The following is a 13617-nucleotide window of genomic DNA, read 5'->3' on the forward strand; positions in this document are numbered from 1 at the left end:
ACAGGCAAACCTCAAACAGTGGACAACAATGAAGAATTATTCAACAAGTCTGTTGCCTTTGCATTTTGTTTAAATCGATACACTAAGTTTTCCACCTTAACTGTGACTGTGGCTCAGTTGGTAGAGCTTTACCCGGCCTCAACATTTTTGCCAGTGATAACAGTGTGGCTCTATACTGTAGATGTCAGTCGGTCCAAGGCTTGTCCAGACCTAAATAGCTCAAAAACCTACTGGATATGTTGCCGTAACATTTTCAGACAATTACAATCCTAAAATGAATCCTACTGAATTTTTGTGATCGTCTGACATTTTTTAGTGCCACCAACAGGTCCAAGTTATTATTTATATAAATGAATAAATGTGAGGTCAACATCCTTACCAGCATCTCCACAAACCAGTCCTTTAACATGTGTTGAAGTGGTAAAATACCACTTCTATTATAAAATGTACTTATCAAAATTATGGCAAACACTATGGTAAAGTATGTTTATGTATTAGAACAGTAAATAACCCTCAAATCTCTCACTTCGCTTTCAGGTATTGAGCAACAAATCTTGTGTCTTGGATACTCCTCAAAGTCATTAATATGATAAATTCATATTGCCTCGTGTAGGTAGACAGCACAGCAGCACACGTAAAATAAAAAATGTCTTCGTACTGTATGGGGAGTAAATAAAAAAGGAGAAGAGAAATACTATAGAGAGATAGAGAACAGTCATATTATCAGCTCTCCAGAATAAATGGTCCTCTCTGTGTTCACCTGATATGAATATGGCTGCACAGTAAAATGATTCTTGAGGATTTTTGGCAAATTGAACCAGTCAGCAAAAAACGGGAAGATACTGAACACAAAACAAAAGATCTTTACTTAAACTAAGAGCTACTGTATGTGCAGCCACCCTTTTTAACACGATACGATAACGTGATTAAAATATATATTAAGTTATTGTGATACACAGCAATGTCTAATTTATAATAACAAGCACATTAACTCATATTTCTCTGAAAATCTCATGTGAAATATTTGAGTTTATATTTTGCATGAAAGTTCGAAATAAATTGAGAAAGTACTCACTTTTGATGCATAAAAAATTCACACAGGAACATACCAAAAAGGCTTTACCATGTGTTTTTTTTTATGGATTATTTATTTATTGAATTATCAGAAAGCATGTTATTCATGCACATCAAGAAAATGATATGCAGATGAATCAGTTTTTTGGGCCTTTTATGGCTTCATTTCTTTAGTGCAGCTGAAGATTGATAAGAAACAGGGGAGAGAGAGAGAGGGGGAAGACATGCAGCAAAGGGCCAGAGGTTGAACTCTGCTGCGGCGAGGCCCTTTAGCCTCTGTATATGGAGCACTTGTTCTACCACTGAGCCACAGAGTACCCCAGGTGAATTACTCTTAAAAACAGTCATTAGCTGCAGCTCTGATCTTTAGAGAGATAAATGTACCGGTTCTCAAAAAAAGAAGGGCTGCCCATTGAAAGAAATGTAGGGGCATTATCTCACAAAATATAATACATTATCTGTATTTTTTATAGTTATTTAATAATGCACATAGTCAGGAGACACCCACATTTCTTTGAAATATTCCAGCTGAGGACAATTCCTTCAAAGCCTTAAACATTCATCTGTATTTTAGATGTTCTGACTATAATGGGCTTCCATATAAATACCTCCTGAGAAAAACATTATGTAAAAACAAGAGCTGATGCCCGGTGTTTCCCAGAATCCTCTGACTTCCCAATTTGCTTCCCTCATGCTTCCTCATCCCTCACCCTCCACCATCTCTCCTCCTCAGCAGTGGTGGTGGTGGTGGTGGGAGGAGAAAAGAGGAGTAATTTTTCTCTTCATTAACTTCCTGATTGGTTTCAGACTCCAATTTTTGCCCGTCTGCAGTTTGTCACCAATTCCAAACTGGCAGCTCAATCGTTAATACTAATGTTTGTGTAGCTAAGTGCAGCCTGCTCTCAGCGGTCTACTTGTAGGGCAATAACAGCATGTGGGTGGAGGAGAGCAGGAGCTGTGAATTAGCCCCATTCACTGTTAATTCTCTGCCCGTTCATCAGCAGGAAATCTATGATGTGTAATTAACGGCTGAAAGCAACTGGACGTGTTAGTTTCACAGGAGATGTTAAATCACGACACACCGCTCGTACACATGTTCTCTGCAGCATCCGACTGTCCGCTGCTCTCCTGTTTAATACAGATTAATGTTGCTGAAACACACGAAGGACTTGGTCTCAATTAGCCGTCGAGCACCTGTTAATGACACGATGGCTGTTAAGTTATTTTGATTGTCAATTACATTTTCTGTTAGGTTTGCTTGATATAGACATTCATTGTTCGTTAAAAAACATGTCAGAAAGCAGAGTTTTCAGATCGTAAAGTGACACATTGAAACGGCTCCTTTTGTCCAACAAACAGTCCAAAGATATTTAATTTACCATGATATAAAATGAAGAAAAACAGCCACATAATGTTTGCCATTTTTTCATGAACAGATTCTTAATCAATTACATTTTGCTAATTCATTTTATTTTAACAGATTGACTAGTCATAAGGACTTTACACACAGACCTGTGAATATTCATACCGGTGATGCGCTCGGCCTGCCAGATCGGCTCAACAGTTACGCAGTCTTGGGCTTTTATTGTGAAAGGTACGAACGGAAGGAGTCGATTGCTGCCTTTGTTGTTGAAAGGAGTAAACGTTTGCCATCTTAAATGGGACCATGGAGATTCTGTAGTAATAATAACACTAATGCCTGTATCCGTGGTGCAAAGGCTCTGAAAAATCAACCTTGTTCCAAAAACTTTAAAATAGCTGAAATATCAATTTAAAGGATGTTAGCCACCTTACTGCCAAAACAAGTTCCACATTTTGAATATGAGATCTTTTCGCTGTGATACTCACCATACTCACCACAACTCACTCTACGCTAGAGTTGTGAGAGGTAATAATAACTGCACTTTTCTCATTGTGAACTCCGCACACACACAAAAAGCGAAGCTCTTGTGTAACAGTCTATTTTTTCATATTCAGTCTGTGCACAAAAAAACAGCTTGTAACAAGATAAACATTACCTGCTGGTGATGTTGAAAGAGAGTTTATTCTACTGAATGAACTTTTGCCCTTTCCCCAGTCACTCGGCACTCTATATAAGATTTCCAAACTATTAAACAGTCTTTGTGTGGAATAACAAAAGGAAGCTTTTTTTAACCTCCCACTTGTCCTGTTAAAGAGAAGGAGGGAGGGAGTGAATGAAGGTGCAATCATTTCTGCTGCTGCCAAAGAGGGGAACAAAAGCCCAGATGTGAGAGGAGATGGTAATTCAGTCTGATGCAGTGGGGATAAGCTCTCTCTGTGGGTTTCATACTCTACACTCATCCACCGTACGTACACAAGGGTCATAGGGGTAGATAACACTTAAGTAAACACACACAATTCTGCATTAAACTGTTCGAGATGTGTTAGTGAAGTATGTGATAAGTTTCAAATTACATTAAAAATCAATCAAGATGAATGTTTGCAGTGATGATAGTTTTGCACTAATGTAATTGTTGCTATTAATCATTAAATCAGAATTGTATTACATTAATATATTTGCAGCCTACTTGTCGAAATACAAATTAAACAATGAAGAACAAATTTAGAAATATCTAAAAAAAAAAAACATCTGGTGGAAAATCTGAGAAGAATGGAGGCTGCAGATCAATACTTGCATTCAAACAGTGTAATGTTCAGGTGTCCGCATACCTTTGGCTATATAGTGTATGAAAATAATTTCATGTTTGTCATTAATAATATTTTCTTTATGTTGACACAGTTGCCTCACCACTAGGTGCATGTTTATAAAAACACTGTGATATCACAAACTTGAATTTAAAAAAAGTCAAGGTCCAATTTATGAGCCATTTTTCTGAGCTTTCAACCATGTCTCACAGTCTAGAATGTTCTCAGTGCACAACCTGCAAGTTACCAAAAAAAACCAATGACTTGTGAAAATTTGGCAGTGCTGTCCAGGGACAAGAGCACTTAGTTGAGGCTATCATCACAAGAACAAAAATTCAATCTTAAGAATGAAGAGTTGCCTGTCACATGACAAGGTTGGCCTGGGATTAAATGGCTCCCATTAAAATGATACGAGCTGTGTCTAACGAAAAATAAAAAATAAACAACGTCCCTGGCCAGTTGGAATGGGTCTCACGGGTGTCCAACGGAGGACGACCCTTGCAGAGATAGACGCTTGCCTCTCAAAAAACCATATGGGCGTCTGGCTCCTCATCATCAGGCCAACAGCAGCAGGACTTAATGGCCCAGAAAACCCAGTCAAAGAGCCGACAGGCTTTAAATACTGAGCGCTGAACAGTGGCTCATGCCACTCAGCTGGTGTTCACACCGCAGACCTTCACCCTCAGTTTCAAATCACTGCTCATATCCAACCATTTTGGGGGACTCTTAATTCTGCAAGTTTTTTATGATATAACTGATGTCCGATGACAATATAAAGTCACAGTAATGCTGAAAAGGTGAAAAATCACTTGTTTCAACACATCTATGTTATCTTACATACATTAAATAAACTAAAAGTTCAAGCAATAAATGATTTTTCAACATAACATTAAAGATGCTGTGTTTGCTCTAGGATTTTTTTTCAGCCGCGAGGGCAGGCCAACAATCTTGGTTGACGTCCTTATTTGCGTTGCAATAGCCCCCAAAAAATCAACAATGCTTTTTTTTTTCGATGTAATAATCCCGTTCTATGTAAATGCAATGGTAAAGAGAACAACTGTTCGAAAAACTTTATTGATGTGCGAATTAATCTCACAAAATAACACGCCCCCGGTGTGTAAAGCCCTTCGTCAATGTGTCGTCACGGTCGTGTCAAATTTAAAACCCTGGCAGAGTTGTGTAATTGAGACTTCATGACATTTAATTCAATTCTGATGTAGCGTCAGAATATGTCAGTGCCACAAAACGTATATAGAAGAAACCCTGAGTTGCACCATGTCCCAAAGATATTACTTTTATATACTCTACTATGATGATTTTGCAAATCCACTAAATTCCAGCATTAATGGTCACCGTCAACATCCATTCAATAGTTGTGTAGATAACGTCATCCTGCTGGACATTGGGGATCCTCCTCTGGGCACCATGAACCAAAATTCAATGGCAACCCATCTTCTAGAAGGAAAAAAACTCTCAGGGGTTCACTAAAGTCATTCGGATTCCTCCTCTGGGTACAATGAATGTCAGCACAGCATATCCTCAGGACCCATCAAATAGCTGTTGAGATATTTCAGTCAGAAAGTGATGGGCCGACCACCGCTGCAATCAGCCACAGCGCTAGCTTGATTTCAAATGTAATTTGGGCATAATGTCGCTTTAAAATGGTGTATAAACATAATTTCAAAGAGAAGGTTGGGAATTTTTCCAGTTCCTGTGTGACTGGAAGTAACTTTTTTTCTTAACAAAAATCTAACTTGATTTGATCCACTGAGGTTTTATCAACGTCAGTGGATTCCTCAAATATTGCTTCTCCTGCTGCTAAAACAAATGCCACAAGTGCCGATACTGAACTGTGACCACTGCTCTTACGGTAAGCTTGGTAGTGAAGCTCTGAGCTCCTAATTTCAAGCCACATCAAATACTTTGCTCAGAGAACTAAATACAGAGTCAAATAATAGCTTCCGCATTATCACAAATAAGGTATATTCATTTAATTGTGTGTGCAAGTTAAATCTTCTACATATTTGTCATTCTTTAATCCCTAAAGAAGAGCTGTTGAGACAATTGTTCAAAGGGATGCAGTCTGTTATGCAGCCATTAATGGGGTCAGAAAACACTTAAATGCTCATTATAGGTTTGCTATGGAGCTGAAGGGAGCAGAGGGCTGACACAGACTGACAGAAGGCATCGGTGTCGGGGTCAAAGGCTAATTAAGCAGAGAGGACCCTTTGCTCCTGCATTGTTAACCGATCTGTCCCCCGATGAAGATGACTGCCGGAGAGGCGTGACACAGCCCTCGTCCCTATGCTAAATCTCCATTTCAGCTACTGTGCCCCATCAACTCACAAAATGGCCTGTCAGTCTATCGCCGGGCTTCTTGACGTGATGCGTCGAAAAGTTATGGATATGCAACAATGAGTTAAGGCGGCTCGATCAATATTTGCGGGACTTTTTTCTATCATTAAATTTTAAGCAAGAGATTCATTGTGAGTCGACAGGGTAAGAAAAATGCCAAAGTAAAGGACACAGGAAGAGTGAAATATATTGCTATGGAAAGAAGGACGCCTCCCGCGGGTGCTAAAGCTGCCATATGTGTTTATCCAAGTCGTTCAGCTGTTTCACTGAGCTGCCAAGGCGACACCATTCGTCAATCCACGCTGCCACCACTGCTGCTTAATACAACGCGAGGAAAGTGACTACAAGAGCGTGATTAGGTAGGGAAGCACCATAACTAATCAAGTTTGTTCTGTACAGAGATATCAGAAAAACAGCATCCACATAATGTATGTGTGGAGAGGAGAGTGTATTTTACATGCAGATTACATTTAGTTACATGCCCTATGCATTAAAAGTGCTGCTGATTCTAGTGATTAAATGTAAGAATAGAACTGTTACACACTGTCGTTTGGGACGGATATTTATTTAAATGTATGAAGCACTAAACACATGCAACCTCTCCAGTTATGATGTTACTCCATGAAAGTGCTAGGTTGTATAATTTCCTGTAGGAAATTCATTTTTCATATATCTCCAGACTGGTGCATACCTGAAACCATTTCTTTAACTCTTCAATAAACAGCAAAATATATAATATTGTTTGCCGCTAGGAACTTGAGTCTGATACAGATTTCCGAGGTGGAAAATTCTCTTACAATAGACCTTTTCTATGTGCATTGTGCACCAATTTTGCAAAGATAAGACTCCACAAAGATGCTCAGAATGCTGATTTCTTACAAACAATATAACTTTATTAAAGAATATTTGAAAATGAATTTACATAAAACGTGTTAAATTCAGGGGCTGAAGCGAGAAACGATTTATGAGTTGTCCAGCAGAGTGTTGTGTACAATTGTGTACAATTTATTAAATTAAGTGTTTTATGAATTGAAAACTTTGCACCGTGTAACATTGTCAACCAATTCTACAAATGAAGAAAAAAAAAAAATTGTTTTTTTAATAGCTTAATAAACATAATGTTCAGTCTCAGTCAATTGCTAACAATTTAAATAAAGAATAAATAAAAATAAAATAAAAAGCTATATGACACCATTTTTAAATAATCCCGATCATCATTTTCTGCATTATATGTTCTGTAGAAAAGGTTTTCATATTGTTATATCGGTAAACACACACGATCCCGATAGATACCGTTATGTCTGTGATGATATATCGGTCTAAGAATCCTGTTTCCTTCCTTTCAGGTCCCTCAAAGCCGGACAATGTGAGAGTGGGTTTAAGTGTGTAAGTGAGAGAGAGCTATAGAGAGTGAGGGGAAGAGGACATAAACCACACAGCCCTGGCCATTTAATGTCTGTACAGCCCCAGGCCCGTGTTAATGGTGGTGTTGTACAACACATTACAACAGTGCTTGTGCCCTGAGCAGACAATTACACTGGTATTTAGCCCATCCACAGGCCCCGGAGGCTATCAGGGCACTTAGCAGCACAGCAGGGTGGGGAAGACAACCTGACAAGCCGCACAAGACTTTTCCACTGTAACCAAGAGCCAGGAGAGACACTCAGCCACACATTCAGTGAAGCCCCCCAGGGCCTAACGGGCCCCTGGCAGGGTCACTTTCTCTGCTTCTGGCTCTTACTTACAGACTGAATCAAGTCATTACCTCAAGGCATTTTCTGAAAAACTGCATTTTGGATAATTTCTGGGGATTATTCCGGAGAAATCTCTGGGTTTAGAAAGTAGAAACATTATTCCTTTAAAAAGTGTGTGGTGTTGAACTTTATTTGAGAGAAGGTGATACAAAGTAAAAAAAACACTAGAGCTGCAAAGATTAATCGATTAGTTGTTAACTATTACATTTATTGCTGACTATTTAAATAATTGATTAATCCTCCTGAGTGATTTCTTAAGAAAAAAAGGTCTAAATTCTCTGATTTTAGCTTCTTAGATATTATTATATTCTGGTTTCTTTGCTCTTCTTTGACCGTAAACTGAAAATCTTCCAGTTGTGCAAAAAAACAAGACTTTTGAGGACATCATGTTGGACCAGCACACAGTTCTTTTTCTTCCCTATTGTTTCATTTGTGCAGCCATGGACTGAAAATCTGATTGTAGATTTGGATATCATATTGTTTACTTTACGATACTTTTGACAACCTTAAACATGAGGAGTATAAGACTTCTTGGATGAGGAGTATAAGACTTCTTGGATGCTGTCGCAATGAAAACATTACATCACAAACCAACAATCTTCTTGTAGCCTTCCCTTTTCTCACATAGTGAAACAACGCTAGTGCATGTACATGTACTGAGGTGACGGATGTTCTTAGTGTCAGTGACTAAAGGAAATGAACTCTTGCTGCTACATGACATGAAACAGCACTTCCTCTGAAAAGGTCACCTCTTGGGTTAGAATTACCGATTTGTTTCGGGGTTTAATAAATCCAAAAGAGTGAGAGGCCTTTTTGACATCTCCAGAATGAGTGTGGCCTCCAAGGTGTGTGTGTTTGAAGGGACTTCCTTTAACTGTTTATGTGTGTGAGAGAGTGTGAGTTTGAAGTAATCTGATCTGAAAGCAGGTAAATCCCATTTAACACACGAAACAAAGAAACGTACTGACGCCAATCTCTCTGTCGTTTTTTTTTGTTGTTTTTTTCCAGAGGAGGCGGAGAACCTGAAACGACAGACTTTATACGCAGTAACTCACTTTGGTGTACAGTACAGTATAGATTGAAGCGAGAAAAATCAATAGAATATCATCTAGAAAGATAGTAATGGATTTCTAACTTAATGGGCTCACACAGGTCTATCGATTAGCAGGATTAACATCTGCAATACCTCAACAATCTGATTTGCATTTAAATTACTGTACGCTCCGTGCTGACACCAATATAACAAAACAGACAAACGTATAGCCAGTGCAGCGGCGCTCGATTTTGAGGTCTGACATGGTATAAATCTTGTTTATACAAAAAAAAAAAAGGAGTACGTGAAAGGAAAGTTGCTGTGCTGACAAACTTTGAACAGTTTTGAATTATAAAAAAAAAAGTCTAGACAAGGACAAAAAAGAAAGAACATAAACACCGACAGACTCGGCTTGAAGCTGTCTCCCGTAAGACTGAAACAGCCATAACTCTTTTGGGGCAGCTCATCTGAGCTTCCTCGTGAGGAAGTGGGGCGGGTGTTTGTGGAGAAACAGTGTGTGTGTCTCTGTGTGTGTATATATGAAGGGGAGAGGAGGAGGAGGAGGAGGAGGAGGAGGAGGAGGGGGAGGAGGAGGGGAGCAGTGTGAGGTGAGATGTTGGGAGGGCAGCGAGGTAGGGTGGGAGTTTGATGGACTGCGCTGTCACCTCCCGCTCAGCGATTTACGGCGGCGGGGCTGCTGACGAGCGCGGGGCAGTAAACAGGCCGGCTGGGGGCGTATTTCACAGAGAGCTGGCTTTTATGAAGAACACCAGGACGGCTCTACCCACAGCTCCGCCCGGCCCGCCGTGACGGATGGAGAAAGACGCATGACAAGCTTCATCATTGTTTGTAAATCTTAACTGTTCCCGCTCACTAACTCCAGAAGGCAATTTTGCGGAGACAGCGGGGCCTGCGGAGGGGGAGGGCTGAGGAAGAGGGGGGGGAGGCGAGGAGGGGAAAGGACAGCGTGGCACTCCTGAAGGTTATTTGGATCTCTGTATTTGGCCAACTGATTAGCCCTATCCTGGAAGGAAGATAAATCTGACGGCCGCTGTTTGGCAGCCAGGTAGAAGGGGAGGGCAGGTAGGCTCAGAGCTCACAGATATTTCCTCCTCGCAGATGATGCAGAGCTTCACGACATGTTCGGTCAAAGCGAAACAATTCAAGGATGTGGCTCAATTTCAATGTACAGTTGAATTACATCAATAACCAGGATACTATTTTGGTGATTTTAGAAATTGGGCTGCAACTTTTTATTATCCATTTAACTGCTCATTATTCTGTTGATTCATCGATAAGTCATTTAGTCTTAAAACCGTCTTAAAATAATCAGAATATAGACAAAAATGTCCCCCACAACTTCCCAAAGACCACTGTAACATCTTCCACTGTCAGGTTCTCGACTTGTTTTATCCAACCAACAGTCCAAAATAAAGTAGAGCTGAGGCGATCAGTCTATTGACAGAATATTAAGCAGCGGTTCCAGTTTTTCAAATGAGAACAATATTTGCAGGTTTCCGTCCTATTTGATAGTAAACAAGAATATTTTTAGGGTCAGACAAAACTAATAATTTCAAGACATCTGGGAACTTTTGATTAATCACAGTTCAAGGTTAATTCATTGGATCAAAGACAACAATAATGAATGGATAGTTTTTATCCTTTTCAGCTGTTCATGTTTGGTTTCAAATGTGTTTTATTGGTCATTTTTTTAGGCCAATCTGACAACTGGCCCAAAGGGAAACAGTTGAAAATTAGCTTCCTGGCTAATGCTGGCACATTTGTAGTAATGTTAATCTCTATAAACAGATTCTATATAGGAATGTAGCATCTGTAGCTAACGGGACAAGATCTGGGAAGCAGAATTGCTTTGGTTTCCGTTTGTAATCTGAGTAGTGATGACCAATCACATTTGAGTATGCTTTAATTGCATGCAGGTAAACAGTCCGTGTGGAGAGAAAAAGAGGTTAAACACAATCTGCTATCATTTGATTTGGCTTTTTGTTATTACTTATCTGCATTTATATGCAGATATCCTTTTATAGAGAAGCCATCTCTTAACTCCAACTCCATTCTCGCATCTTAAGTTGCAAATTGTAGCCAGTTGAAAACACAACAATGTGCTGTATTTATAATAAAACACACAGAATGTTTGGTAACTTTGTGTAGAAATGACAAAACAAATACATTTTCTGTTGCTTGACTATTACAATAAATTACTAAAATAATTGTTTCAGTAAAGCTTTATGTCGCCCTGGATAAGAGCAGCTAGAAGCACTAATGTTAATGAAATTCAGTAATTCACACTATAATAACTCCAAAATACAAAGTAGAAAAGCAACAGTATCTTTTTGCAGTCACATTACGTAAGATAAAAAGTTCATTATGCGATGTTCACAAGAACAACATGCTTATAATCCTGCAGAGGGATTTGAAGTCAGCTGATAAGATATGAATTAACTATGAAACACTGCCAAGGAGACACACACACACACACACACACACACACACACACACACACACACACACACACACACACACACACACACACACACACACACACACACACACACACACACACACACACACACACACACACACACACACACACATTTGCCATTTTCCTATGAAATACAGGATAGATTTTCACATAAACGCTTCACAGGTATCCTGGCATTAGCTGAAATCCACACGTTTTGTAAGAGCCAGGCAAAGTTTAATAAAGTTTAAAGTTGCAAAATAACCTATGCCTTATTCAAAAGTAACACATTTTACCCATGTGTCTCAATTTTGATGCAGAATCAAAGAAGACACTTTTGAGAATCATTTTGGATTCATATCTTTGATCCTTTTCTACAGTATACATAACTGAGACAAGGGCTGCAACTAACGACCATTTTCACTGTCAATGAATCTGTCCATTGTTTTTATTGATTAATCGATTAGTTGTTTGATCTATAAATAGTCCGAAAATGGCAAAATTTTTGACAACCAAGATAACCTCCTGAAATGTCTTGCTTTGTCCATTAATGAAAGATATTCAGTTTTAGGATCACAGAGGAGGAAAGAACCCACAAAATATTTGCATTTGAGAAGCTGGAATCAGAGAAATGTGACTTAATTTTATTTGAAAAATAATAATCAAACCGATCATTCAATCAAAATAGTTGGTGATTCGTCATTACTGTTCTGTCATATACAATCAACCAAAAACTAAAGATGAGGGATTTATTTCCATCATACATTTGGGGACTGTTGTTTTATTTTTTATTAGTATAAAAGAAGGTGGCGTCCTTTGTTCACTGTAATTTCTACCTCTTTTGGTGAGGTTGTTGATTTACTTTCCAATAAAAACACAGAAAAATACACAAGTAGATATTGCTTCCTTTTAAGAGGCAAAACCCGCTGATTTAGGCGGTTTATTTCTCTGAGTCGACACCCAATGTGGGACCACCCGCGGAGAATGTTGTTATCTTGTAATGAAGCATGAAGATTCACGAAGGGAGGCTGACATGGGACCCTCACAGGAAACGGACAGGTGAAAGTCATAAACAAATACAGGTACAAAGAGGCGACGCAGGGGTTATTGGGACTGTGATGCTGGTGGTGTCAGCAGTCTACTTCTCTATAAGAAGGATGTTGATGTTGTGCTAATGACGCTTGTCCCCTATGTCCTTTATAAACGAGTAATAATACACAGTACAAAACCCACTGTCGTTTAACAAATCAATGAGAAAATGACTGTCTTGTTCTAGTCACATTCGTATGAGGAGCTGTGCTGGGTGGTAAGATCACTAATCGAACTGCTGTATTTTGATTTGAGTTTTTAAACAATATTAAAGATAATAAATTAATTTTGTTAAACTTCTGAGGCTTCTTCACTCCCGTTCAATTTAACTGAAAATGATCTGCGTCAAAGAGGTGCGTCAAAGGGCAGCACAATTCAAGTAAAAGTGAAAGAAACAGCATAGTGTCTCACTCAGAGCTAAAATATTCATCTCATCTCATCGCCAACCGCTTATCCGGGGTAGGGTCGCGGGGGCAGCAGCAAAATTCTATCGTACATTTGATCTTCTTAGGGCTAAAAAAACGCACATAAACTGAGCTGGGCATATACTTCTCAGCTCTACATGCACCGGTGCACGTAGCTTGGTGCAGAAAATATGTTGTGCAGGGCTTCTAACTCTCACGCATTGACGGTGCAGTCAATTCACTGGTCAAGTCTCTTGTGAGGATATTAACAACAATATTAACAATCATCAATACAATAAACAATAAACAATTATCCCAATAATGGAAATTCCTCACGATTAACTTATTGTGAGCGTGTTTAAGATTAATGTCCCATCCCTAGAAAAGTTTTTAAATCCCAGTAATGTTTTAACAAGCCTGTCCATGAGCTCAGTATCTTCCTCTTCTGGATTTTCCCTCTTATCTCACGCTCATCAGGCACTTACATGCATTCCTTGCGATGGTCCACAAGTGCTTTACAGAAGCATTTAGCAATAAGCAATATGCACAATCTGATTTACCCACATTCACAGCTACTGAGAGAGGCAGAAAATCCAGGCAGCCGTACTCAGCTGAGATTCCCATCACAGATTGGTGTAGTAGAGAGCCAAAATTCAGAGATCAGATCTACTCTGCCATTAAACACGACGAAAAGAAACAGAGCTGCACTGTCAGGTTCTTGACAGGTTTGCAGTTGATTGCAACAGTAATTTTTTAATCCTT

General features: G+C 39.2%; 1 protein-coding gene across 1 annotated transcript in view; it reads right to left on the reverse strand.

Annotated features, from left to right (window-relative positions):
- Nucleotides 1-13617, reverse strand: part of dmrt1 (doublesex and mab-3 related transcription factor 1) — a gene marked incomplete at both ends in the record, with an annotated part of 28697 nt that overhangs the window by 338 nt on the left and 14742 nt on the right. The window lies entirely within an intron of this gene.

The sequence above is a fragment of the Echiichthys vipera genome (assembly GCF_963691815.1).
Source record: "Echiichthys vipera genome assembly, chromosome: 4".
NCBI lineage: Eukaryota > Metazoa > Chordata > Actinopteri > Perciformes > Trachinidae > Echiichthys > Echiichthys vipera.